This window comes from Salmo trutta, chromosome 36 (assembly GCF_901001165.1).
Source record: "Salmo trutta chromosome 36, fSalTru1.1, whole genome shotgun sequence".
NCBI classification, from domain to species: domain Eukaryota; kingdom Metazoa; phylum Chordata; class Actinopteri; order Salmoniformes; family Salmonidae; genus Salmo; species Salmo trutta.
In genome coordinates, this window is record NC_042992.1 from 4,605,773 (window position 1) to 4,633,402 (window position 27,630).

At 44.3% G+C, this 27,630-nt stretch overlaps 1 long non-coding RNA gene and 1 pseudogene across 1 annotated transcript; both read right to left on the reverse strand.

Moving 5' to 3' along the window:
- LOC115175396 (FH1/FH2 domain-containing protein 3-like) overlaps positions 1–27,630 on the reverse strand; it is a 57,415-nt pseudogene that overhangs the window by 22,347 nt on the left and 7,438 nt on the right.
- LOC115176285 (uncharacterized) lies at positions 365–2,179 on the reverse strand. The gene is made up of 2 exons (XR_003872208.1): positions 2,096–2,179; positions 365–448 (listed from the first exon to the last, which is right to left on the reverse strand). It is a non-coding gene; the product is annotated as an uncharacterized LOC115176285 (long non-coding RNA).

The window sequence follows — 27,630 nt, forward strand, 5'->3', positions numbered from 1 at the left end:
GACAGAGAAATAACAAAGGGGAAAAACCCATTTTAACATGCTGGCTCATCTCTCTCTCTCTCTCTCTCTCTCTCTCTCTCTCTCTCTCTCTCTCTCTCTCTCTCTCTCTCTCTCTCTCTCTTTGATGTCTTTTAAACTCACCTCTCATCCCGTGCCATCCTGGCTTCTTCCATTTTGTCCACATAGTCTCGACTGTGTTTGTTCCTCTCCTCTCTCTCTATCCTCTCTATCCTCTCTCTATCCTCTCTCTATCCTCTCTCTATCCTCTCTCTATCCTCTCTCTATCCTCTCTCTATCCTCTCTCTATCCTCTCTCTATCCTCTCTCTATTCTCTCTCTATCCTCTGCAGTCTTTCCTCTCTCTCTCTGCACAACGTCTCTCTCTCTCGGCCGACAGGGACTCCTGATGCTGTCTGTAGGAGGAGGAGAGGAGACCACCCAGAGGAGACCTGAGGGGGGAGAGAGGGACAGAGAGAGTGAGAGGAAGATCCAGGTTTTTAATAGGGTTCAGGTAAAGTCACAAACATAATACTGTGTGTGTCAAATGTGTCTGAGACCAGACCCTGAAACCGAACGGGACCGGGTCTAAAATTCTAACTTTTCTCTCAGGTCCAGGTCGGTTCTTGTTTGATTGTCTACAGCTGATAGACCCGAGTGGACCTGAATGGACCTGAGCACAGCTCTGCATAGCCTATAGAATATTTATTTTACACTAATTAGGTGAATTTGACTTTCACTTGTTTGCTGGTCCTTTGAACTCCAGTTCTGTGGAGAGAGAGTGAGTGATACTGAGGGAGAACCAAAAATAACACAACACCCGTGTTCCTTTATAGACGAGGATCAGAAAACTAGCATGAGCCCCTACTAGCTTATAGCTTTATAGGTAGCAGTAATAGCATGTTAGATACCATTATGTGTTTGAAACTAACAAGAGCCCTGTCTACTGTGGCTAATAGCAGTAGCTGAATTGAGAAGCTAGAACAATTCCTTTTGACTTAGTAGCATTAGCCTACCCCCTCATAGCATTTTTAGCTGAACTTCTTAGCTAACGGCAGTAGGTGAGAGGAACCGAGCATGACCCCTATATAATAGCATTATAAACTACAGTATATCGTAGTACAAAGACATGTAGATGAAAAGCAAACAAGGCTAATAGCAACTGAAAGAAAGGATATCTGTTACCTAAAATAAATAATGAACCACCAAAATGGGACAACAAAGTCCCAGACCATAATCAGCTATTCAACAGCAGCAGGTGTGGGTCAAGCCCCAGCAAAGCAGAAAGAGAAGAAACAAGTGTCATAAGTAAGGCCAAATTAAAGAGCCTGTTGGTAGTAAGGCTTCTAATCGCAGTGACAGGCTTCTAATCGCAGTGGCAGGCTTCTAAATGCACTGGCAGGCTTCTAAACGCAGTGACAGGCTTCTAATCACAGTGACAAGCTTCTAATCGCAGTGACAAGCTTCTAATCGCAGTGACAGGCTTCTAATCGCAGTGACAGGCTTCTAATCGCAGTGACAGGCTTCTAATCGCAGTGACAGGCTTCTAAATGCAGTGACACGCTTCTAAACGCAGTGACAGGCTTCTAAACGCTTCTAATCAGAGGGACAAGCTTCTAAATACAGTGACAGGCTTCTAAATGCAGTGACAGGCTTCTAATCGCAGTGACAGGCTTCTAATCGCAGTGACATGCTTCTAATCACAGTGACAGGCTTCTAAATGCTTCTAATCACAGGGACAAGCTTCTAAATGCAGTGACAGGATTCTAAATGCAGTGACAGGCTTCTAAACGCAGCAGTGACAGGCTTCTAAACGCAGTGACAGGCTTCTAAACGCAGTGACAGGCTTCTAAACGCAGTGACAGGCTTCTACAGTGACAGGCTTCTAAACACAGTGACAGAAGGAAGACTGAAGGTAGTGATGATTCTAAACGCAGTAACAGGCTTCTAAATGCAGTGACAGGCTTCTAAACGCAGTGACAGAAGGAAGACTGAAGGCAGTGACGGACTCCATAAAGTGGCAGAGAAACAGGAAGTAACAGAGTTCAAACAGCTGGCAATCAGTGAGGAAGAATCTCTGAGAAATTGGGCCTTCTAACCTGGCAGCAGCAGTAGCCTTGGAGTCCACTTCCTGTTTGGTAGCCTGCGGCATCGGTTCCTCGTCAAAGTCGTAAGAGAAGAGATGGAAGGGGGAGTGGTGGAGGTAGGGCATGCGCTCAGGGGAGGGGTGGACGGTACCCCGCGTGATGATTTCATTGGTAGCAGGGACGGTGACAGAGGACTTACGCCTAGCGAGGAGGGCTGCCAGCTGAGAGGGCCAAGGGGGAGGTGGGGGAGGAGATCGGAGGGGGAGGAGGAGCAGCTAGAGGGGAGGTGGGGGAGGACAGCAGAGGAGGAGGAGGAGCAGCTAGAGGGGAGGTGGGGGAGGACAGCAGAGGCGGAGGAGGAGGAGGAGTTAGGCAGCTTTTCTCTTCCTCCTGCTCTCTCTCTCTTTTTTCTTTCTCTTTTCTCAAAGTGATGCAGATGGAGGAATTGATGGAGTTGGTTCTGCGAACACTGGCTGTTGACTGGTTCTGTGTAGATCTTCTGGGAAGAGAGGGATGTACAGAAGAGAGGGGTGGATGGAGGAGAGGAGAGGATGGATGAAGGAGAAGGGAGGATGGATGGAGGAGAGGGTGAAGGAGAGGGGAGGATGGATGGAGGAGAGGAGTGGGTGGAGGAGAGGGGAGGATGTGTAAAATGCGTTAATCAAAGCACAATGATGATCTTTAGGTTAGAAGGAGAGGTAGAATTTGGGATCAATACGGGTTAGGATTTTTTTAATGGCTTGGTGTTAGAGGAGGGAACTGAACACGAGATACAGTAGCTCCCTAATCTAATGCCTTGGCTTTATCTCAGCGGGCCAACACATTCTTAAGTCGCACAGACCAGGCAAGTGTGATACTCAGTTGATCATTGTTGTAGGACACTCTAGAAAACATGTAGGGAAATCTAGGAGTCCCATTGACCCCATCACCTCAGGAAGGTTAGGAGGGATGTTGTCTGACCATATCTATCACTCTAAAGGAGGTGTGCAGAACAGGTAAAAGTTACCTCTTACCAGATAGATAAGGTTTGAATTAGGGGCTATGGTCATTTCATCCTATTCCTGTGGTTTTCTGTGGTTATAAGGGCAACCTCCGGCGTGCGTATTGTATTTCTGTGGTTATAAGGGCAACCTCCGGCGTGCGTATTGTATTTCTGTGGTTATAAGGGCAACCTCCGGCATGCGTATTGTGAAAGGCGTGAGGAATTGTCCTACATAGCAAAATGACCAGAGTAAATTTTTCATTGTTACATGTCTAGTGTTGATTTAGGTGTGAAATGAACTCTGTAAGAGTTAAATGAACACTCAGTGGTGTAAAAGAACCCCAGTGGTGGTGTTAATAACCAGTGTTGAATCAAAACCATGCCCGTCATTATCATATTTCCCAGCATGCTCTATTGCAGGTAGATTTTTTTTTGAATTATTTGTTTCAAAATCTACAGTGTATCCCGAAAGTATTTAGAACCCCTTGACTTTTTCCACATTTTGTCACGTTACAGCCTTATTCTAAACTGGATTAAATAACACAAAAATCCTCATCAATCTACACACAATACCCCATAATGACATCACAATTCCCCATAATGACATCACAATTCCCCATAATTACATCACAATTCCCCATAATGACATCACAATACCCCATAATGACAAAGCAAAAACAGGTTTAGAAATTTTGGCACATTTACGACAAATAAAAAACAGAAATACCTTACTTACATAAGAATTCAGACCCTTTGCAATGAGGCTTGAAAATTAGTTAAGGTGCATCCTGTTTCCATTGATCATCCTTGAGATGTTCCTACAACTTGATTGGAGTCCACCTGTGGTAAATTCAATTGATTGGACATGATTTGGAAAGGCACACACCTGTCTATATAATGTGCCACAGATGACAGTGCATGTCAGAGCAAAAACCTTAGAGCTCTGAAACAGAATTGTGTCGAGGCACAGATCTGGGGAAGGGTACCAAAAAAATGTCTGTAGCATTGAAAGTCCCCAAAAACACAGTGGCCTCCATCATTCTTACATGAAAAAAGTTTGGGACCACAAAAACTCTTCCTAGAGCTGGCCGCCCGTCCACACTGAGCAATCGGGGGAGAAGGGCCTTGGTCAGGGAGGTGACCAAGAACCTGATGGTCATTCTGACAGAGCTCCAGAGTTCCTCTGTGGAGATGGGAGAACCTTCCAGAAGGACAACCATCTCTGCAGCCCTCCACTAATCAGGCCTTTATGGTAGAGTGGCCAGAAGGAAGCCACTCCACAGTAAAAGGTACATGACAGCCCGCTTGGAGTTTGCCAAAATGCACCTAAAAGACTCTCAGACCATGAGAAAGAAGATTCTCTGGTCTGATGAATCCAAGATTGAAGCATGGTGGTGGCAGCATCATGATGTGGGGATGTTTTTCAGCGGCAGGGACTGGGAGACTAGTCAGGATCTAGGGAAAGATAAACGGAGCAAAGTACAGAGAGATCCTTGATGAAAACCTGCTCCAGAGCACTCAGGACCACAGACTGGGGGGAAGGTTCACCTTCCAACAAAACAATGACCCTAAACACACAGCCAAGACAGCGCAGAAGTGGCTTCGTGACAAGTCTCTCAATGTTCTTGAATGACCCAGCCAGAGCCCGGACTTGGACCCAATCGAACATGTCTGGAGAGACCTGAAAATATCTGTGCAGCGACGCTCCCCATCCAACCTGACAGAGCTTGAGAGGATTTGCAGAGAAGAATGGAAGAAACTCCCCAAATACAGGTGTACCAAGCTTGTAGCGTCATACCCAAGAAGACTTGAGGCTGTAATCGCTGCCGAAGGTGTTTCAACAAAGTACTGAGTAAAAGGTCTGAATACTTATGTAAATGTGATACTTCAGTTTTTATTTTTAATATATTTGCAAAATGTTCTAAAAAACGTTTTTTGCTTCGTCATTATGGGGTATTGTGTGTAGATTGATGAGGGGAAAAAACGATTTCATAAATTTCAGAATAAAGCTGCAATGTAACAAAATGTGGAAAAAGTCAAGGGGTCTGAATACTTTCCGAATGCACTGTATGTTTTTCCATGTACAGTACCTTCAGAAAGTTTTCATACCCTTTGACGTATTCCACACTGTTGTGTTGTCACCCATCTACACACAATACACCGTAATAACAAAGTAAAAACATGTTTTTTATATTTTTTTGCCAAACTATTGAAAATGAAATAAAGAAATATAAAATGTATATAAGTATTCACACCCCCTGAGTCAATACATGTTAGAATCACACCCCCTGAGTCAATCACACCCTGAGTCAATACATGTTAGAATCACACCCCCTGAGTCAATCACACCCTGAGTCAATACATGTTAGAATCACACCCCATGAGTCAATACATGTTAGAATCACACCCCCTGAGTCAATACATGTTAGAATCACACCCCATGAGTCAATACATGTTAGAATCCCACCCCCTGAGTCAATACATGTTAGAATCACACCCCCTGAGTCAATACATGTTACAATCACACCCCCATGAGTCAATGCATGTTAGAATCACACCCCCATGAGTCAATACATGTTAGAATCACACCCCATGAGTCAATACATGTTAGAATCCCACCCCCTGAGTCAATACATGTTAGAATCACACCCCCTGAGTCAATACATGTTACAATCACACCCCCATGAGTCAATGCATGTTAGAATCACACCCCCATGAGTCAATACATGTTAGAATCCCACCCCCTGAGTCAATACATGCTAGAATCACACCCCCATGAGTCAATACATGTTAGAATCACACCCCCTGAGTCAATACATGTTAGAATCACACCCCCTGAGTCAATACATGTTAGAATCATCTTTGGCAGCGATTACAGCTGTGAGTCTCTAAGAGCTTTGCACACCTGGATTGTACAATATTTGCACATTATTGTTTTAAAAACTATTATTAAATCTCTGTCAAGTCATTTGTTCATCATTGCTAGACAGCCATTTTCAAGTCTTTCCATAGATTTTCAAGCTACTTTAAATTAAAACTGTAACTCGGCCACTCAGCAACATTCATTGTTGTCTTAATAAACAATTCCAGTGTATATTTGGCCTTTTGTTTAAAGGTTATAATTTTTAAAAACAACTGTCCTGCTGAAAGGTGAATTTGTCTCCCAGTCTCTGTTGGAAAGCAGACTGAACCAGGTTTTCCTCTTGGATTTTGCCTGTGCTTAGCTCAATTTGTATCCTAAAAAAATATCCCTTGCCGATGACAAGCAGACCCATAACATGCTTGTACTCAGTGATGTGTTGCGTTGAATTTGCCCCAAACATAATTCTTTGTATTCAGGACATAAAGTTAATTTCTTTGACACATTTTTTGCAGTTTTACTTTATTGCCTTGTTGCAAACAGGATGCATGTTTTGGAATATTTCTATTCTGTACAGACTTCCTTTTCACTGTAATTTTGGTTATTATTATGGAGCAACTACATTGTTGTTGATCCATCCTCAGATAAGGTAGCTATTAAAAAATCATGTTAAACACAGTTCATGTGTCATGGCTGTCGTAGGAGAGAGAGGACCAAGGCGCAGCGGGTTGCGTGCTCATCATTATTATTTATTAAATAAATGTGAACATGGAAAACAAAGACCGACAGGAACAGTTTTGCAGGCTATACACAACGCAATGCAAAAACAACTACCCACAAAATACAAACAAAACCCATACCTATATATAGGACTCTCAATCAAAGGCAACTACAAACACCTGCATCGTGTTGTTTAAGTGTTCCCTTTTATTTTTTTGAGCAGTATATATATATATATATATATATATATATGTGTGTGTTGTATATATATTTGTTTTCAAACTAATCCAGTCTGTTTCTTGGGTTTATTGAACCCGTTACTGAAGTGGGTGTCCCAATTTAGATGTTTAAAGGTAGTCTCATATCTTAGTCTTCCCAACCTAGCAGTCATTCTGAATGCAGGTTGCAGGTGAATAAAAATTCCAAATGTTTGATATCTCCAACTCTGGCTGGATTCCAATAGGATTTACACGTCATTTTGCAAGCCAGTATAAAGTGACTTGCTGGCCTGATGTGGCCTGTAAATCATTTGTTTCAGGCCACTGTATAAGGGTCCTTAAAATAAGGCCTTGTGAAATACATGTTGAGATAATTTTTTTTATTTAAATTATAACATATTTGCTTAGGATCTCACTTGCTAAGCCATAGGACTGGAAATGGATGAATGTAACAAACCATATCTCTGTCCCTAACAAACACAGTCACGGGTGGTAACTCTACAATTCACTCGAAAGGCAAGGGACTCTGGGAAATATGCAAATAAGGCTTTACACTAAGCAGTGTGTTAATTTAACACTGAAAAGTGTGGACCCATATAGACACTGGACCAGTGTTAAATGTAACACCCGGAGAATGTTCTGTGTATATACAGTACCGGATGATAGTCCTATTATACCTGGGTAGTGCCTCACTAATAGTTCCTCTCTCAGGCCCCTCCCTCAGGCCCCTCCATCCCATCAGAATCAGACTCTGTGATTGGAGCTTCAAGTTCCTCCTCCTCCTCCTCCTCTTCCTCATACTTCTCCTCTCTGTGGAGGCGAGGGAACAAAGATGGAGGGAGCGATGGAGAGATATGTCAATCATGCAAAGATGAAAAACAGACAGGACCGACAGGACAGATAGGGAAACAAAGGGTGAAGAAAGAGAAAAAGAGAGGACAGAAAAGACTCAAAACTACACCAAGAGAAACAACACAATTACAGACATAATTAAACACCGAGATAGACAACAGAGAAACTACGCCATCTATGACATCAATGATCAGAGATCTGTAACACTTGGCCGGGCGGGGACGGGGGGACGGGGCTGTATTCATAAAGCGTCTCCGAGTATGAAAGCTGGTGGGGGTGTTGGCCTGGTGGGGGTGTTGGGTGTGGGCCTGGTGTGGGCCTGGTGTGGGTGTTGGCCTGGTGGGGGTGTTGGCCTGGTGGGGGTGTGGGCCTGGTGGGAGTATTGGCCTGGTGGGGGTGTTGGCCTGGTGGGGGTGTTGGCCTGGTGGGGGTGTTGGCCTGGTGTGGGTGTTGGGTGTGGGCCTGGTGAGGGTGTTGGCCTGGTGGGTGCTGGCCTGGTGTGGGTGTTGGGTGTGGGCCTGGTGAGGGTGTTGGCCTGGTGGGGGTGTTAGCCTGGTGGGGGTGTTGACGGTTGATAGTTGGATCGAATGAAAAACGGATATGCCTACATAGATGTTGGAAAAATACCTCCCTGCACGTTCTCAGTGCAACAAAAAAAAACCCTGCAGATTAGGAGCAACGCCACTGGTACCCCAACGCACGGACGTGTGTCTGTGTGCACGGACGTGTGTCTGTGTGCACGGTGGTGTGTCTGTGTGCACGGTGGTGTGTCTGTGTGCACGGTGGTGTGTCTGTGTGCACGGAGGTGTGTCTGTGTGCACGGTGGTGTGTCTGTGTGCACGGAGGTGTGTCTGTGTGCACGGAGGTGTGTCTGTGTGCACGGACGTGTGTCTGTGTGCATTACTCAGTACTGGTACCCCTGTAAATAGCCATGTTATCATTATCTCAGTACTGGTACCCCTGTATATAGCCATGTTATCATTAACTCAGTACTGGTACCCCTGTATATAGCCATGCTATCATTACTCAGTACTGGTACCCCTGTATATAACCATGGTATCATTATCTCAGTACTGGTACCCCTGTATATAACCATGTTATCATTACTCAGTACTGGTACCCCTGTATATAGCCTAGTAATCATTACTCAGTACTGGTACCCCTGTATATAGCCTAGTAATCATTACTCAGTACTGGTACCCCTGTATATAGCCTAGTAATCATTACTCAGTACTGGTACCCCTGTATATAGCCATGCTATCATTACTCAGTACTGGTACCCCTGTATATAGCCTAGTAATCATTACTCAGTACTGGTACCCCTGTATATAACCATGGTATCATTATCTCAGTACTGGTACCCCTGTATATAGCCATGTTATCATTATCTCAGTACTGGTACCCCTGTATATAGCCATGTTATCATTATCTCAGTACTGGTACCCCTGTATATAGCCTAGTAATCATTACTCAGTACTGGTACCCCTGTATATAGCCTAGTAATCATTACTCAGTACTGGTACCCCTGTATATAGCCATGCTATCATTACTCAGTACTGGTACCCCTGTATATAGCCTAGTAATCATTACTCAGTACTGGTACCCCTGTATATAGCCATGTTATCGTTACTCGTTGTGTATTAATTATCACCTGTTTTACTACTCTATTATTTTCTTTCTCTCTGTATTGTTGGGAACGGCCCATCAGTCATCACTGTTAGTCTATAATGTTGTTTCTCTCTGATCACCAAGCATGTGATGAAAGGAGAGGATTAGAGGACGAGACAAAAAAATGATGTCTTCTTTATCAAGGTCCTATCTCTTCTTCTTAGTTGAGGACGTTGTCTGTCACAATCAGGATTATTGGCCAAAACTGTGCTATTGTGTATCCATGTGTGTGTGTGTGTGTGTGTGTGTGTGTGTGTGTGTGTGTGTGTGTGTGTGTGTGTGTGTGTGTGTGTGTATGTGTGTGTGTGTGTGTGTGTGTGTGTGTGTGTGTGTGTGTGTGTGTGTGTGTGTGTGTGTGTGTGTGTGTGTGTGTGTGTATTATTGTGTGTGTGTGTGTGTGTGTGTGTGTGTGTGTCTCACCTCATATATAGTGAGTTGTTCCATCAGGTCAGTTCCTCTCCTCCCCAGGAACCTCTTAGCTACAGCCTCCATCCCCTGGTCCTCCAACCCATCCACCATGTCATAGAAGGAGTCCTGGTCAGGTAACGCTGACAGGGTCTGAGAGGAGGGGAGGAGAAAGGGGAGGAAAAAGGGATGGAGGGAGTGTAGGAGACGAAGGGAAGGAGGGAGGGTAGGAGAGGGGGCGAGGGAGATAGAAGTGAGGGGAGGAAGGAGGGATGGAGGGAGAGTTGGAGGGGGGCAAGGGATGGAGGTGATGGAGGGAGAGTAGGAGACAAAGGGAAGGAAGGAGGGAGGGAGGGTAGGAGAGGGAGAGAGAGTAGGAAAAGGGGGCGAGGGAGGTAAGGAAGGAAGGATGGAGAGTAGGTGAGGAAGGGAGAGTAGGAGAGAGAGGGAGGGAGGGAGAGTAGGAGACGGAGGGAGGGAGGGAGGGATGGGTGTGGGGGGGAGGAAGAAGGGAGAGGGAATGGAGGGACAGGAAAGGAGAGAGAGAGAGAGAGAGAGAGAGAGAGAGAGAGAGCGAAGAGACAAGAGTGGGAGGGACAGAGGGAGAGAGGGAGAGAGGGGGTAAGAGAAAAAAGAGAGAGAGAGAGAGACAGACAGAGACAGAGAGATGGAGATTGAATGGGAGAGATGTGAATTTGTGTGTCGACGTATTTAATATCATCATATACAGTGCCTTCGGAAAGTAATCAGAGCCCTTGACTTTTTCCAAATTTTGTCACGTTACAGCCTTGTTCTAAAATGGATTAAATAAAAACAAATACTCAGCAATCTAAACACAATACCCCATAATGACATCACAATACCCCATAATGACATCACAATACCCCATAATGACATCACAATACCCCATACATTTTTGCATATTTATACAAAATAAAAAACAAAGACTCTGCCATGAAACTCTAAATAGAGCTCAGGTGCATCTGGTTTCCATTGATCATCCTTGAGATGTTTCTACAACTTGATTGGAGTCCACCTGTGGTAAATTCAATTGATTGGACATGATTTGGAAATGCACACACCTGTCTATATAAGGTCCCACAGTTGACAGCGCATGTCAGAGTAAAAACCAAGCCATGAGGTCGAAGGAATTGTCTGTAGAGCTCTGAGACAGGATTGTGTCGAGGCACAGATCTGGGGAAGGGTACCAAAAAATGTCTACAGCATCGAAGGTCCACAAGAACACAATGGCCTCCATCATTCTTAAATGGAAGAAGTTTGGAACCACCAAGACTCTTCCTAGAGCTGGCCGCCCGGCCAAACTGATCAATCAAGGGAGAAGGGCCTTGGTCAGGGAGGTGACCAAGAACCCGATGGTCACTCTGACAGAGCTCTAGAGTTCCTCTGTGGAGATGGGAGAACCTTCCAGAAGGACAACCATCTCTGCAGCTCTCCACCAATCAGGCCTTTATGGTAGAGTGGCCAGACCGAAACCACTCCTCAGTAAAAGGCACATAACAGCCTGCTTGGAGTTTGCCAAATGACACCTAAAGACTCTCAGACCATGAGAAACAAGATTCTCTGGTCTGATGAAACCAACATTGAACTGTTTGGCCTGAATGTCAAATGTCACATCTGCAGGAAACCTGGCACCATCCCGACGGTGAAGCCTTTTGGTGGCAGTATCATGCTGTGCAGATGTTTTTCAGTGGCAGGGACTGGGAGACTAGTCTGGATCGAGGGAAAGATGAACGGAGCAAAGTACAGAGAGATCCTTGATGAAAATCTGCTCCAGAGAGCTCAGAACCTCAGACTGAGGTGAAGGTTCACCATCCAACAAGACAACAACAACAACAAAAATATCTGTGCAGCGACGCTCCCCATCCTACCTGACAGAACTTGAGAGGATCTGCAGAGAAGAATGGGAAAAACTCCCCAAATACAGGTGGCCAAGGTTGTAGTGTCATACCCAAGAAGACTCAAGGCTGTAATCTCTGCCAAAGGTACTTCAACAAAGTACTGAGTAAAGAGTCTGAATACTTATGTAAATGTGATATTTCCATAGTTTAAAAAATATATATTTGGAAAAAGTATTTGCTTTCTCATTATGGGGTATTGTGTGTAGGTTGATGAGGGGGGAAAAAACGATTTATACATTTTAGAATTAGGCTGTATCTTAACAAAATGTGGAAAAAGCCAAGTTGTGTGAATACTTTCCGAAGGCACTGTACAACGTAGCACAAGACCAAGACGTCTGTTGTGTTGTACCTTGTTGATGAGGGTTATGACGTAAACCAGTAGCTCTGTGTCCAGTCCATCTTTCTCATCTAACATCTCCATGGCATTAGACCACTGCTTACAGCCTGGACAAACACCACTAGTCAATAATAATATATCAGTCCATCTTTCAATTGACCAACCAGCCTACTGATTGTTTAATCAATCAATCAATCAGTCAATCAAACACTCAACAATCACTCGATCAACACAGACCGGCCGACCGACCGACCCACCGGTACCTCTCTTGGTGTCTACTGTAGTGATGGCCTCTATAAGTAGAGGGGCGTTGGACTCTGAGTAGTCCACAAACACCAGCAACAACTTCAGAGCTGTCTTCACCACCGGACGGAACTGAGACACAGACAGGGTCAGTCAGACACGTCTATAGCAGGAACTCAACCTCCTTAATGTTGTGTGCCAAGCAGACAGGCACCGGGTCCCATTTTTACTATATCAGGGCAGACACTCTAACAACAAGGCCAAAGAGTGTTTAACTAACCTATATATTGGTACTTAGTCTGAGTGTTTAACTAACCTATATATTGGTATTTAGTCTGTTTAACTAACCTATATATTGGTATTTAGTCTGTTTAACTAACCTCTATATTGGTATTTAGTCTGTTTAACTAACCTATATATTGGTATTTAGTCTGAGTGTTTAACTAACCTATATATTGGTATTTAGTCTGTTTAACTAACCTATATATTGGTATTTAGTCTGTTTAACTAACCTATATATTGGTACTAAGTCTGAGTGTAAATAACAACATCTAGGTTTAGTTGTACAGTAAAACAGATGATGTAGCTTGTATTCGGCGCATGTGACGAATAAAAATTTGATTTGATTCACCTTTGGGCCAATGAGAGTGTAGAGCCACTGGACAGTCTCAATGTGACAGATGACTCCATTCATCCCATCCACATACAGCATGATCTGTCCCAGAGCTAAGAGAGATGGAGAGAAGAGAGGTAAATACAACCTACATTTATGTTGATTTATTTTCCCTTTCGTACTTTAACTATTTGCACAGCATTACACCACTGTATAAAGACATAATATGACATTGGAAATGTCTTTATTCTTTTGGAACTTGTGTGAGTGTACTGTTTACTGTGCATTTTTATTTCACTTTTGTTTATTATATATTTCACGAGAGAGAGAGAGAGAGAGAGTAACATCCCTCTAGTATCTAGTCTAGAATCTAGTCTCTCTAGTCTAGCATCTAGTCTCTCTAGTCTAGCATCTAGTCTCCCTAGTCTAGCATCTAGTCTCTCTAGTCTAGCATCTAGTCTCTCTAGTCTAGCATCTAGTCTCCCTAGTGTAGAATCTAGTCCCTCTAGAATCTAGTCCCACTAGAATCTAGTCCCCCTAGACTAGAATCTAGTCCCTCTATAATGTAGTTCCTCTAGAATGTAGTCCCCCTAGACTAGAATCTAGTCCCTCTAGAATCTAGTCCCTCTAGAATCTAGTCCCCCTAGACTAGAATCTAGTCCCTCTAGAATGTAGTTCCTCTAGAATGTAGTCCCCCTAGACTAGAATCTAGTCCCTCTAGAATGTAGTTCCTCTAGAATGTAGTCCCCCTAGACTAGAATCTAGTCCCTCTAGTCTACAATGTTGTTCATTTCTCATCCGAATAAACACATCTCCTCGCGTGTTATCGAAAGACCTAATGGCAAGCGTTTCTCAACATGTGTTTCAATAAGACCTAATGTCAAGAGTTTCAAAGACACGCCAGGGTTGTTCACACGTGTTATAGAAAGACCTAACGTCAAGCGTTTCTCAACATGTGTTAAAGAAATAAATAATATCTCTGATAGGAGTTATTTGTGTTTAAACTGTGTTTTCCTTAAATGATCTTAGATGCCAACAGAGATGCCAAATAACTCTCTGTCCTTCTACTCTTGGATTTAAGTGCTGCATTCAACAATGTTGACCATGATGTCCTTCTGGACAGACTCTCCGGGTCCAGTTCTAAATTGGTTTAGGACCTATTTAACCGGTCAAGAGTTATTTGTCACCCTTGGTGAACATATAGTAACTCAGAGAAAATACATATCGCATGTGGCGTTCCACAAGGCTCGATGTTGGGTCCAGTACTGTTCAGTTTATATATATGTTACCCTTTGGCAGCGTTATCAGAAAGCACAGCACTGCTACGCAGATGATACACAACTTTATATTTCTGTGTCAATAGAGGATTTTATCTCCAAGGATACATTATTAGACTGGATTAGTGATTTAAATACTTGGATGGCTCACAACTTCCTCCCAGCTAACTACATTTTGAATCACACAAGAGGAATGTCACCAAAATATATATATATATTTTTTACCACATTAGGAACAGGCCAAGGTGCTGCCATTTCTATCTCAGGCTGATACAGAGAGACTCATCCATGCTTTTATTACAAGCAGGCTTGACTACTGTAACGCTCTCCTGTCTGGTCTACACAAGAAAGCCATTGGTCAACTGCAAAACATACAGAATGCTACACCATGGGTACTGACCAAGACCAGACGGAGAGAACACACATTACACCGGTTTTAAAGTCTCTGCACTGGCTGCCTGTCAGTTTTAGAATACTTCTATTGGTTTTTAAATCAATCCACGATTGTGCACCACAATACATGTCAGACATGATTTATTTATGTCCCCAGTAGGTCCCTCAGGTCCTCTGGCCTTTTAACTATCCCAAAGCCTAGGACCAAGAGGCATGGAGAGGCAGCCTTATAACTATCCCAAAGCCCAGGACCAAGAGGCATGGAGAGGCAGCCTTTTAACTATCCCAAAGCCCAGGACCAAGAGGCATGGAGAGACAGCCTTTTACCTATCCCAAAGCCTAGGACCAAGAGGCATGGAGAGACAGCCTTTTAACTATCCCAAAGCCTAGGACCAAGATGTATGGAGAGACAGCTTTTTAGCTATCCCAAAGCCTAGGACCAAGAGGCATGGAGAGACAGCCTTTTAACTATCCCAAAGCCTAGGACCAAGAGGCATGAAGAGACAGCCTTTTAACTATCCCAAAGCCTAGGACCAAGAGGCATGGAGAGACAGCCTTTTAACTATCCCAAAGCCTAGGACCAAGAGGCATGGAGAGGCAGCCTTTTAACTATCCCAAAGCCCAGGACCAAGAGGCATGGAGAGACAGCCTTTTAACTATCCCAAAGCCTAGGACCAAGAGGCATGAAGAGACAGCCTTTTAACTATCCCAAAGCCTAGGACCAAGATGTATGGAGAGACAGCTTTTTAGCTATCCCAAAGCCTAGGACCAAGAGGCATGGAGAGACAGCCTTTTAACTATCCCAAAGCCTAGGACCAAGAGGCATGGAGAGACAGCCTTTTAACTATCCCAAAGCCTAGGACCAAGATGTATGGAGAGGCAGCCTGAGAACCTGAGGGGGGACGAAACTGTGGACATATTTAAAAGAGATATTAAAACACATATTTTTAGCTTGTCTTTTCCTTAGTGTGCTTTCTAGCCATTCACTTTGTGTCATCTTATCTTTGTTGTGTAGTAAATATTTCAGCTTTAATTTTCATTTTTTTTTTTTTTTTTTTTTTTCTCCTCCCTCTTCTGTGAAGCACATTGAGCTGCATTCCATATCTATAAATGAAGCTTGATTTGATTAGACACTATACCTTCAAGTATGTAGTGCTGGTAGTTCTGGTCGGCCTCTCCTCCAACCTTGACGAGACAGGTCAAGCCCTCTGCCATCACAAACTCATGGACCAGATCCTTATCGTCCTGAAACACAACACTCTCACATCTAACCACATTCAGGATATTCTTACTGTGTTTGCACCAGGTGTTTGTGTAAAATCTGGGGGGGGGGGGGGAATACATAAAATAAATAAACTAAACAAAGTTAAAAGATTTATTTCACATAACAAAAATTTCAACAGGTACATGTCATTCTGCTCTTTGGCCAATGGGTGGGAGCAATGGGTTTATGGTCAAAGATACACATCACACTGTTGTGGTCAATGACACTGGCACTTGAAAAACTGTTTTTCATTTTATAAAAAAATAAAAATACTTCTGGAGCATGGGGTACTGCTGTATTGGATCCCTGAGCAGGTTGATATGTGTCTCTGCTGTATTGGATCCCTGAGCAGGTTGATATGTGTCTCTGCTGTATTGGATCCCTGAGCAGGTTGATATGTGTCTCTGTTGTATTGGATCCCTGAGCAGGTTGATATGTGTCTCTGTTGTATTGGATCCCTGAGCAGGTTGATATGTGTCTCTGTTGTATTGGATCCCTGAGCAGGTTGATATGTGTCTCTGTTGTGTTGGATCCCTGAGCAGGTTGATATGTGTCTCTGCTGTATTGGATCCCTGAGCAGGTCGATATGTGTCTCTGTTGTATTGGATCCCTGAGCAGGTTGATATGTGTCTCTGCTGTATTGGATCCCTGAGCAGGTCGATATGTGTCTCTGTTGTATTGGATCCCTGAGCAGGTCGATATGTGTCTCTGTTGTATTCGATCCCTGAGCAGGTTGATATGTGTGTGTGTGTGTGTGTGTGTGTGCGTAACATCAGGTTTTACCTGAAATGTCTGCTTGAGAGAGAAGAGAGCCCTCCTCAACATTTACATTTACATTTAAGTCATTTAGCAGACGCTCATATCCAGAGCGACTTACAAATTGGTGCATTCACCTTATGATATCCAGTGGAACAACCACTTTACAATAGTGCATCTAAATCTTTTGGGGGGGGGGTTAGAAGGATTACTTTATCCTATCCCAGGTATTCCTTAAAGAGGTGGGGTTTCAGGTGTCTCCGGAAGGTGGTGATTGACTCCGCTGTCCTGGCGTCGTGAGGGAGCTTGTTCCACCATTGGGGTGCCAGAGCAGCGAACAGTTTTGACTGGGCTGAGTGAGAACTGTGCTTCCACAGAGGTAGGGAGGCGAGCAGGCCAAGTCACGTCCATTGGAGTTGTAGAGTTTTTCTGCAGAAAGTGAGACAGACAGACAGACAGACAGACAGACAGACAGACAGACAGACAGACAGACAGACAGACAGAACGTCACGTTAAAAATCAGCTCATTGTAACTGAAGAATCCATAGACTTTAACCACTTCTGGGAAAAGTGGTATTTAACTAGGCAAGTCAGTTAAGAACAAATTCTCATTAACAATGACAGCCTGGGAACAGTGGGTTAACTGCCTTGTTCAGGGTCAGAACGACAGATTTTTTACCTTGTCAGCTCGGGGATTTGATCTAGTAACCTTTCGGGAACTGGCTCAATGCTCTAACCACTAGGCTACCTGCCGCCTCTACACTCTAACCACTAGGCTACCTGCCGCCTCTACACTCTAACCACTAGGCTACCTGCCGCCCCAAAAGGCTGTAATGTAACAAAACGTGGAAAATGGCACTGTAGGTCTGTCTTCTCTGTCAAAATATAGGTTAAATTAAATAAAACACCCAGACCGATAACTCACAACACTTTCTCTGTTGATGTTTTTAAATGTATTTCAATTGTAAAGCGTTTAGTCTGTATTGTCTGTTTGTCGCCATTGGTGTCGGCTAATGGAAATCCTAATAAATCAAATCAAACTCTCTGTTCATCACACACACGCACGCACGCACGCACGCACACACACACACACACAGTGCTGGCCATAGTGCAGTATTCGAATGTTAACGAGGACCTGGTATGGATGGTATTCAGGTCACGACATGGAAAGCGCTCTGTCACAGATTAGGGACTGCATGGTTTTTTAGTGTGTGTGTGTGTGTGTGTGTGTGTGTGTGTGTGTGTGTGTGTGTGTGTGTGTATATGTGTGTGTGTGGGTGTGTGTATATGTGTGTGGGTGTGTGTGCATGCGCATGCATGTGATTGTATTTGTCTGTGTGCATCCATGCCATGTGTGTGTTTGTGTGAGTGAGGTTGTGTGTGTTTGTGTTAGTGAGGGTGTGAGTGTGTGTTTGTGTGAGTGAGGGTGTGTGTGTGTGTGTTTGTGTGAGTGAGGGTGTGTGTGTGTGTTTGTGTGAGTGAGGGTGTGTGTGTGTGTTTGTGTTAGTGAGGGTGTGTGTGTTTGTGTGAGTGAGGGTGTGTGTGTGTGTGTGTGTTTGTGTGAGTGAGGGTGTGTGTGTGTGTGTGTTTGTGTGAGTGAGGATGTGTGTGTGTGTGTGTGTGTGTGTTTGTGTGTGTGTGTGTGTTTGTGTGAGTGAGGGGTGTGTTTGTGTTTGTGTGTGTGAGTGTGTGACAGGGTGGGCGTGTGTGTGTGTGTGTTTGTGTGTGTGAGGGTGTGTGTGTGTTTGTATGAGTGAGGGTGTGTGTGTGTGTGTGTGTGTGTGTGTGTATGTGTGAGTGAGGGTGTGTGTGTGTGTGACAGGGTGTGTGTGTGTGTGTGTGTGTGTGTGTGTGTTTGTATGAGTGAGGGTGTGTGTGTGTGTGTGTGTGTGTGTGTGTGTGTGTGTGTGTGTGTGTGTGTGTGTGGTGTGTGTGTGAGTGACAGGGTGGGTGAGTACAGGACATGTCCTATTGTTTCTAGCTCTGTGTTCCCATATGATGTGTGTTTGTGCATGACAGTGGGTGGTAGGACTAGTTATGTGGTAGGACTAGTTATGTGGTAGGACTAGTTATGAGGTAGGACTAGTTATGTGGTAGGACTAGCTATGTGGTAGGACTAGTTATGTGGTAGGACTAGTTATGAGGTAGGACTAGTTATGTGGTAGGACTAGTTATGTGGTAGGACTAGCTATGAGGTAGGACTAGTTATGTGGTAGGACTAGTTATGAGGTAGGACTAGTTATGTGGTAGGACTAGTTATGAGGTAGGACTAGTTATGTGGTAGGACTAGCTATGTGGTAGGACTAGCTGTGTGGTAGGACTAGCTATGTGGTAGGACTAGCTATGTGGTAGGACTAGCTATGTGGTAGGACTAGCTATGTGGTAGGATTTCAACATGTTAACCCTCCAAGGCTGCCGGCCCTGACGGCATCCCTAGCCGCGTCCTCAGAGCATGCGCAGACCAACCACTCATCATCGATATTTATTTACAACACGTGCTGTGAGAATGAGAACTCTTTAATGGCTGATCAGGGGCCGACACTAAACACTCCACATTTCATTGAATAACACATGAATTAACCTTTGATTAGTAACCTGCTTTATGTGCCTGTGCATGTTTGTTTTTTAGATGAATACATGAGGTGTAAGCCAGCACATTGAGTTCCACTGATGTGTCACACTGTGTTCCTCCCTCCCTCCCCTGCCCTCCATCTCCCTCTCCCCCTCTCCCTCTCCTTCCCTCTCTCCCCCCACCCCTCTCTCCCACCCCATGCCTCTCTCTCTCCATCCCTCTCCTCCTCTCTCTCTCTCTCCATCTCCCCCTCCCTCTCTCTCCCTCTCCCCCTCTCTCTCTCCTTCCCTCTCTCCCTCATTGGCCCCCCACCCCTCTCTCCCACCCCATGCCTCTCTCTCTCTCTCTCTCCCTCCCTCTCCCTCTCTCTCCCTCCCTCTCTCTCTCTCTCCCTCTCCCCTCCCTCCCTCCCTCTATCCCTCCCCCCCTCTCTTTCTCCCTCCCCCTCCCTCTCTCCCTCTTCCCCCCTCTCTCTCTCTCTCTCCCTCCCTCTCTCCCTCTTCCCCTCTCTCTCTCCTTCCCTCTCTCCCTCATTGCCCCCCCCCACCCCTCTCTCCCACCCCATGCCTCTCTCTGTATAAAATAGCAACAGACCACATGTTCCTCTCTGTATTAACCCCCTACTGTGTTTCAGGGAATCACTATGCTGTCATTACAGAGAAAGCAGCATTTTTTCCTCTCAGTCCCAAATGGCAGCCAGGTGCCATACATGTAGTGCACTATATAAGAAATAGAGAACCATTTGGGATGCGGACCTAGATCACTGTACCGTACATACCAGCTGCCATAGAACTGGGCCAATCCCTCAAACTACCTGCTACACATACAGAGACCAGCGTAGCCTGGCCCCGGATCTGTTTGTACTGTGTTGATAATTCCCAAGGTCATTATCATGACAACAACCACAGGAAGAAGAAAATAAAAAACATATCTGACACCGGGTTAAGAACAACAGTGCAGACCGGGTCAAACTCTTAGGCCTATCGTTGACATGGTCCTAAATCTGCAGCCATACTGGAAAAGGTCATGGCGATAAGACGCTCAGAACGTTGACGAAGAACATGACAGCAGGTGTCACAATGCAAGTCTGAACCTTGGTGGATTCCTGAACACTCCAAGGTTCACTCCTCGGAAGTTTAAAGGTCAAATTACCCGAAGGGTTGTGTCTGTTACTAAGTAACCACTTCATTTCTTGGAGAAAAACATGTGGGAAGGTTGATGAAATGACCTGGATTCAGAACGTAATCTGTTCCACTGTTCTGTTCTATTCCAGAATGTTATAACCATATACAGACTAGTATCCCATCCGTAACCTCCCGATCCTAACCCAAATCAAATGTTATATATCATGCTGACTTACAAGCCCTTAACCAACAATGCAGAGTAAATAAACAAAAGTAAAAATAGTAACACAATAAAATAACAATACCGAGGCTATATACAGGGTATTACGGTACAGAGTCAATGTGGAGGCAATATACAGGGTATTACGGTACAAAGTCAATGTGGAGGCTATATACAGGGTATTACGGTACAGAGTCAATGTGGAGGCTATATACAGGGTATTACGGTACAGAGTCAATGTGGAGGCTATATACAGGGTATTACGGTACAGAGTCAATGTGGAGGCTATATACAGGGTGTTACGGTACAGAGTAAATGTGGAGTCTATATACAGGGTGTACCGGTACAGAGTCAATGTGGAGGCTATATACAGGGGGGTACCGGTACAGAGTCAATGTGGAGGCTATATACAGGGGGTACCGGTACAGAGTCAATGTGGAGGCTATATACAGGGTGTTACGGTACAGAGTAAATGTGGAGTCTATATACAGGGTGTACCGGTACAGAGTCAATGTGGAGGCTATATACAGGGGGTACCGGTACAGAGTCAATGTGGAGGCTATATACAGGAGGCACCGGTACAGAGTCAATGTGGAGGCTATATACAGGGTGTTACGGTACAGAGTCAATGTGGAGGCTATATACAGGAGGCACCGGTACAGAGTCAATGTGGAGGCTATATACAGGAGGGCACCGGTACAGAGTCAATGTGGAGGCTATATACAGGGGGTACCGGTACAGAGTCAATGTGGAGGCTATATACAGGAGGCACCGGTACAGAGTAAATGTGGAGGCTATATACAGGAGGCACCGGTACAGAGTCAATGTGGAGGCTATATACAGGAGGCACCGGTACAGAGTCAATGTGGAGGCTATATACAGGAGGCACCGGTACAGAGTCAATGTGGAGGCTATATACAGGAGGCACCGGTACAGAGTCAATGTGGAGGCTATATACAGGAGGCACCGGTACAGAGTCAATGTGGAGGCTATATACAGGAGGCACCGGTACAGAGTCAATGTGGAGGCTATATACAGGAGGCACCGGTACAGAGTCAATGTGGAGGCTATATACAGGAGGCACCGGTACAGAGTAAATGTGGAGGCATATACAGGAGGCACCGGTACAGAGTCAATGTGGAGGCTATATACAGGAGGCACCGTACAGAGTCAATGTGGAGGCTATATACAGGAGGCACCGGTACAGAGTCAATGTGGAGGCTATATACAGGAGGCACCGGTACAGAGTCAATGTGGAGGCTATATACAGGAGGCACCGGTACAGAGTCAATGTGGAGGCTATATACAGGAGGCACCGGTACAGAGTCAATGTGGAGGCTATATACAGGGGGTACCGGTACAGAGTCAATGTGGAGGCTATATACAGGAGGCACCGGTACAGAGTAAATGTGGAGGCTATATACAGGAGGCACCGGTACAGAGTCAATGTGGAGGCTATATACAGGAGGCACCGGTACAGAGTCAATGTGGAGGCTATATACAGGAGGCACCGGTACAGAGTCAATGTGGAGGCTATATACAGGAGGCACCGGTACAGAGTCAATGTGGAGGCTATATACAGGAGGCACCGGTACAGAGTAAATGTGGAGGCTATATACAGGAGGCACCGGTACAGAGTCAATGTGGAGGCTATATACAGGAGGCACCGGTACAGAGTCAATGTGGAGGTTATATACAGGAGGCACCGGTACAGAGTCAATGAGGAGGCTATATACAGGAGGCACCGGTACAGAGTAAATGTGAGGGGGTACAGGTTAGTCGAGGTACTTTGTACATGTAGGTAGGGGTGAAGTGACTGCATAGATAATAAACAGGGAGTAGCAGCTACGTAAAAAAGGAGGTAAATGTAAATAGTCTGGGATTGATTAAACAGCCGTCACTAACACAGAGGCTGCTGCCCTATATACATCAGACTGTTAAACAGCCGTCACTAACACAGAGAGGCTGCTGCCTCCATACAGACTTTAAATAATTGACCACTTTAATGAATGGAACACTAGCCACTTTAATAATGTTTACATATCTTGCATTACTCATCTCATCTGTAATGTATTTTATACCATCTATTGCATCTTGAGTCTTGCATCTTGAGTCCATTCCTCTACTTGGGATTTTTGTGTATTAGGTAGTTGTTGAGGAATTGTTAGATTACATGTTAGATATTGCTGCACTGTCGGAATTAGAAGCACAAGCATTTCACTACACTCACAATAACATCTGCTAACCACGTGTGTGTGTGTGACCAATACAATTTGATTTGATTTGATAGTGCACTACTTTTAACCAGGTCCCATTGTGCACTATGTGAGGAATAAGTTGTGATTTGGAATGCAGACTAGAACTAGGGCCCAGAGTTTGTCCTGGTCAGGTCACAGCCAGGACAATGTGTACCCAATAGGTAGAACAAGACCAGTGAAAACCCTCCAACGTCACTGCTACATATACAGCTACATGTTACAACTGGACACTATCAGTCAGCCACGAGAAATCTCTGCTAAATACTGTAGACAATGTATATATATATATATGATCTCTCTGTAAACACAGACACAGATTAATTATATTTATTAATTTTTATTTCATTTAAATTATTTCATATATTTTAATTTATTTTATTTTTTATTTATTTCACCAGGTAGGCTAGTTGAGAACAAGTTCTCATTTACAACTGCGGCCTGGCCAAGATAAAGCAAAGCAGTTTGACAACATACAACAACACAGAGTTACACATGGAATAAACAAAATATACAGTCAATAACACAGTGGAAAGGTCTATATACAGTGTGTGCAAATGAGGTAAGATAAGGGAGGTAAGGAAATAAACAGGCCATGGTGGCGAAGTAATTACAATATACCAATTAAACACTGGAATGGTAGATGTGCAGAAGATGAATGTGTAAGTAGAGATACTGGGGTGCAAAGGAGCAAAATAAAGAAATAAATACAGTATGGGGATGAGGTAGTTGGATGAGCTATTTACAGATGGGCTATGTACAGGTGCAGTGATCTGTGAGCTGCTCTGACAGCTGGTGCCTGAAGTTAGTGAGGAAGGTAAGAGTCTCCAGCTTCAGAGATTTTTGTAGTTCGTTCCAGTCAATGGCAGAACTGGAAGGAAAGGCGGCCAAAGGAGGAATTGGCTTTGGGGGTGACCAGTGAAATATACCTGCTGGAGCGTGTGCTGTGGGTGGGTGCTGCTATGGTGACCAGTGAACTGAGATAAGGAACTGGAGATAACAACTTATTGTAACTAGACTGTAAAGAGACCAAGATACACTGACAGACAATAGAACCAGATAAATTATTATATCTACACACTATCATATACAACAACACTATCATATACAACAACACTATCATATACAACAACACTACTATATACTGTAAAACAACACTGTCATATACAACACCTCTGTCATATACAACAACAATACCACATACAACAACACTATCATATACTGTATAACAACACTATCATAAAGCATTTTCCCATGGCTGGCCATGCTTTCCACCTGGCTACCCTGGCAAACATCTCAGCACCCCCTGCAGCAACTGGCCCAAGGCCCCCCCCCCCCCGATTCTCTTCTCCTTCACCCAAATCCAGACAGTTGATGTTCTGAAAGAACTGCAAAATCTAGATCCCTACAAACCAGCTGGGCTAGACAATCTGGACCCTCTCTGTCACGGTTGTCGTCGGTGAAAGAGGACCAAGACGCAGCAGGTACGTGTATGCTCATCTTAAATGATTATTTATTTTCAAAACAACTGAATACAAAATAACAAAACCACTAGAACTAACAAACGAACGAACAACAAACAGTCTGGTAAAGCCTAGGCTCAACACAGAACAATCACCCACGAATCACAAACACACCCCAATATATGGGACTCTCAATCAAAGGCAGATAGACAACACCTGCCTTCAACTGAGAGTCCCAACCCCAATCAACACAACATAGAAACACTCTCACCAGACTACACATAGAAATACATAAACATAGACTATAAACCACAACCCCGGAAATACTACATCAAACACCCTTTAAACAAACACACCACCCTGAACCACATAAAACAAATACCCTCTGTCACGTCCTGACCAAACTACAATACTAATTAACCCTTATACTGGCCAGGACGTGACACTCTCTTTCTAAAATTATCTGCTGAAATTGTTGCAACCCCTATTACTAGCCTATTCAACCTCTCTTTCATGTCGTATGAGATCCCTAAACATTGGAAAGTGTAACGGCTGTCTTTGGAGAGAGCAGACCAAGGCGCAGCGTGATTAGTGCTCATCATGAATTTATTCAAGAAAGAACACGTTAGACAAAAAAACAAGAAACCGACAGCCAAACAGTTCTGTCAGGTGCAAAACACTAAACAGAAATGATCTACCCACAAAACCCAAAGGAAAAACATGCTGCCTAAGTATGACTCCCAATCAGCAACAACGATGTACAGCTGTTCCTGATTGGGAGCCATACCCGGCCGAAACAAAGCAATCCCCAATATAGAAATACAGACATAGAATGCCCACCCAAATCACACCCTGAACAAACCTAAATAGAGACATAAAAAGGCTCTCTCAGGTTAGGGCGTGACAGAAAGCTGCCACGGTCATCCCCCTCTTCAAAGGGGGAGACACTCTAGACCCTAACTGTTATAGACCTATATCCATCCTGCCCTGCTAAAATCTTCGAAAGCCAAGTTAATAAACAGATCACCGACCATTTCGAATCCCACCGTACCTTCTCCGCTATGCAATCTGGTTTCCGGGCAGGTCATGGGTGCACCTCAGCCACGCTCAAGGTCCTAAATGATATCATAACCGTTATCGATAAAAGACAGTACTGTGCAGCCGTCTTCATCAACCTGGCCAAGGCTTTCGACTCTGTCAATCACCGTATTCTTATCTGCAGACTCAATAGCCTTGGTTTCTCAAATGTTGTCTGTTGTCTGTTGTCCGGACCTGTGGCAGTGTCTATGGGGGTGCCACAGGGTTAAATTCTCGGCCGACTCTTTTCTCTGTATATATCAATGATGTCGTTCTTGCTGCTGGTGATTCTCTGATCCACTTCTACGCAGACGACAACATTCTGTATATATCTGGCCCTTCTTTGGACACTGTGTTAACTAACCTCCAAACGAGCTTCAACACCATACAACTCTCCTTCCGTGGCCTCCAACTGCTTTTAAATGCTAGTAAAACTAAGTGCATGCTCTTCAACTGATTGCTGCCCGCACCCACCCACCTGACTAGCATCACTACACTGGACGGTTCTGACCTAGAATATGTGGACAACTACAAATACCTAGGTGTCTGGTTAGGCTGTAAACTCTCCTTCCAGACTTACATTAAGCATCTCCAATCAAAATTTAATCTAGAATCGGCTTCCTATTTTGCAACAAAACCTCCTTCACTCACGCAGCCAAACATACCCTCGTAAAACTGACCATCCTACCGATCCTCGACTTTGGCGATGTAATTTACAAAATAGCTTCCAACACTCTCCATTTTGTCACCAAAGCCCCTTATACCACCCACCACTGCGACCTGTATGCTCTAGTCGGCTGGTCCTCGCTACATATTCGTCGCCAAACCAACTGGCTCCAGGTCATCTATAAGTCTTTGCTAGGTAAAGCTCCGCCTTATCTCAACTCACTGGTCACGGTAACAACACCCACTCGTAGCACGTGTTCCAGCAGGTATATCTTACTGGTCATCCCCAAAGCCAACACCTCCTTTGGCCGCCTTTCCTTCCAGTTCTCTGCTGCCAATGACTGGAACGAACTGCAAAAATCGCTGAAGCTGGAGACTTATATTCCCCTCACTAACTTTAAACATTAGCTATCTGAGCAGCTAACCGATCGCTGCAGCTGTACATAGCCCATCTGTAAATAGCCCACCCAACTACCTCATCCCCATGTTGTTTTATTTACTTTTCTGCTCTTTTGCACACCAGTATCTCTACTTGCACATCACCATCTGCTCATCTATCACTCCAGTGTTAATTTGCTAAATTGTAATTATTTTGCCACTTTGGCCTATTTATTGCCTACCTCCTCATGCCATTTGCACACACTGTATATAGTCTCTTTTTTTCTACTGTATTATTGACTGTACGCTTGTTTATTCCATGTGTAACTCTGTGTTGTTGTTTGTGTCGCACTGCTTTGCTTTATCTTGGCCAGGTCGCAGTTGTAAATGAGAACTTGTTCTCAACTAGCCTACCTGGTTAAATAAAGGTGGAATAAATAAATATATAGTGTACTACTTTTGACCAGAGACCATCTGGCTCAGACAAGGCTTACTTTTTCAAGGCTTACTTCCGTTTCACAATGGGCACAAAAGTAGTGCACTATATATGGAATAGGATGTAATTTGGGACACAGATGTATTCATTTAAATCTGATTTAAATAGCTGTAGAATCTGTTCATATGGAATTAGGACCGCTTTAGAGTTCTGTGTTCCGATCTGTGTAACTGTTTAGCATTTGTCTAATTCTAGAAGTCAGTTAAGAGTTCTGTGTTCCGATCTGTGTAACTGTTTAGCATCTGTCCAATTCTAGAAGACAGTTTAGAGTTCTGTGTTCCGATCTGTGTAACTGTTTAGCATCTGTCCAATTCTAGAAGTCAGTTAAGAGTCGAGATTTAGTTTATTGTCATTTACTCCTCTCTGAAAATAGAAGGGCAGAACTTGAAGAGGTGCAAACTCCTAGTGAGTTTGTTCTGCAGAGTTTATAATGGATGTGACATTGTTGATGTAGTTGAAATGTACTAATGGCTACTGTGATTTCTTAACTAGTCCTAACTGTTGCAAATGAACCAGAGTAACCTCTGAAGTAGGGAGAAAGATGAGTGGTGGCACACTCATGGCTACACACAGAAAACACAGAGCTATGTGATGACTGCTTCACCTCTAACATGGTGTTGTGTGTGTGTGTGTGTGTGTGTGTGTGTGTGTGTGTGTGTGTGTGTGTGTGTGTGTGTGTGTGTGTGTGTGTGTGTGTGTGTGTGTGTGTGTGGTGGGCATGTGGCATTGGGCCAAGTTCAGCTAAACCAAAGTCCCGCCCCGTCTAACCTGGCAGCCAATTCAGATAGG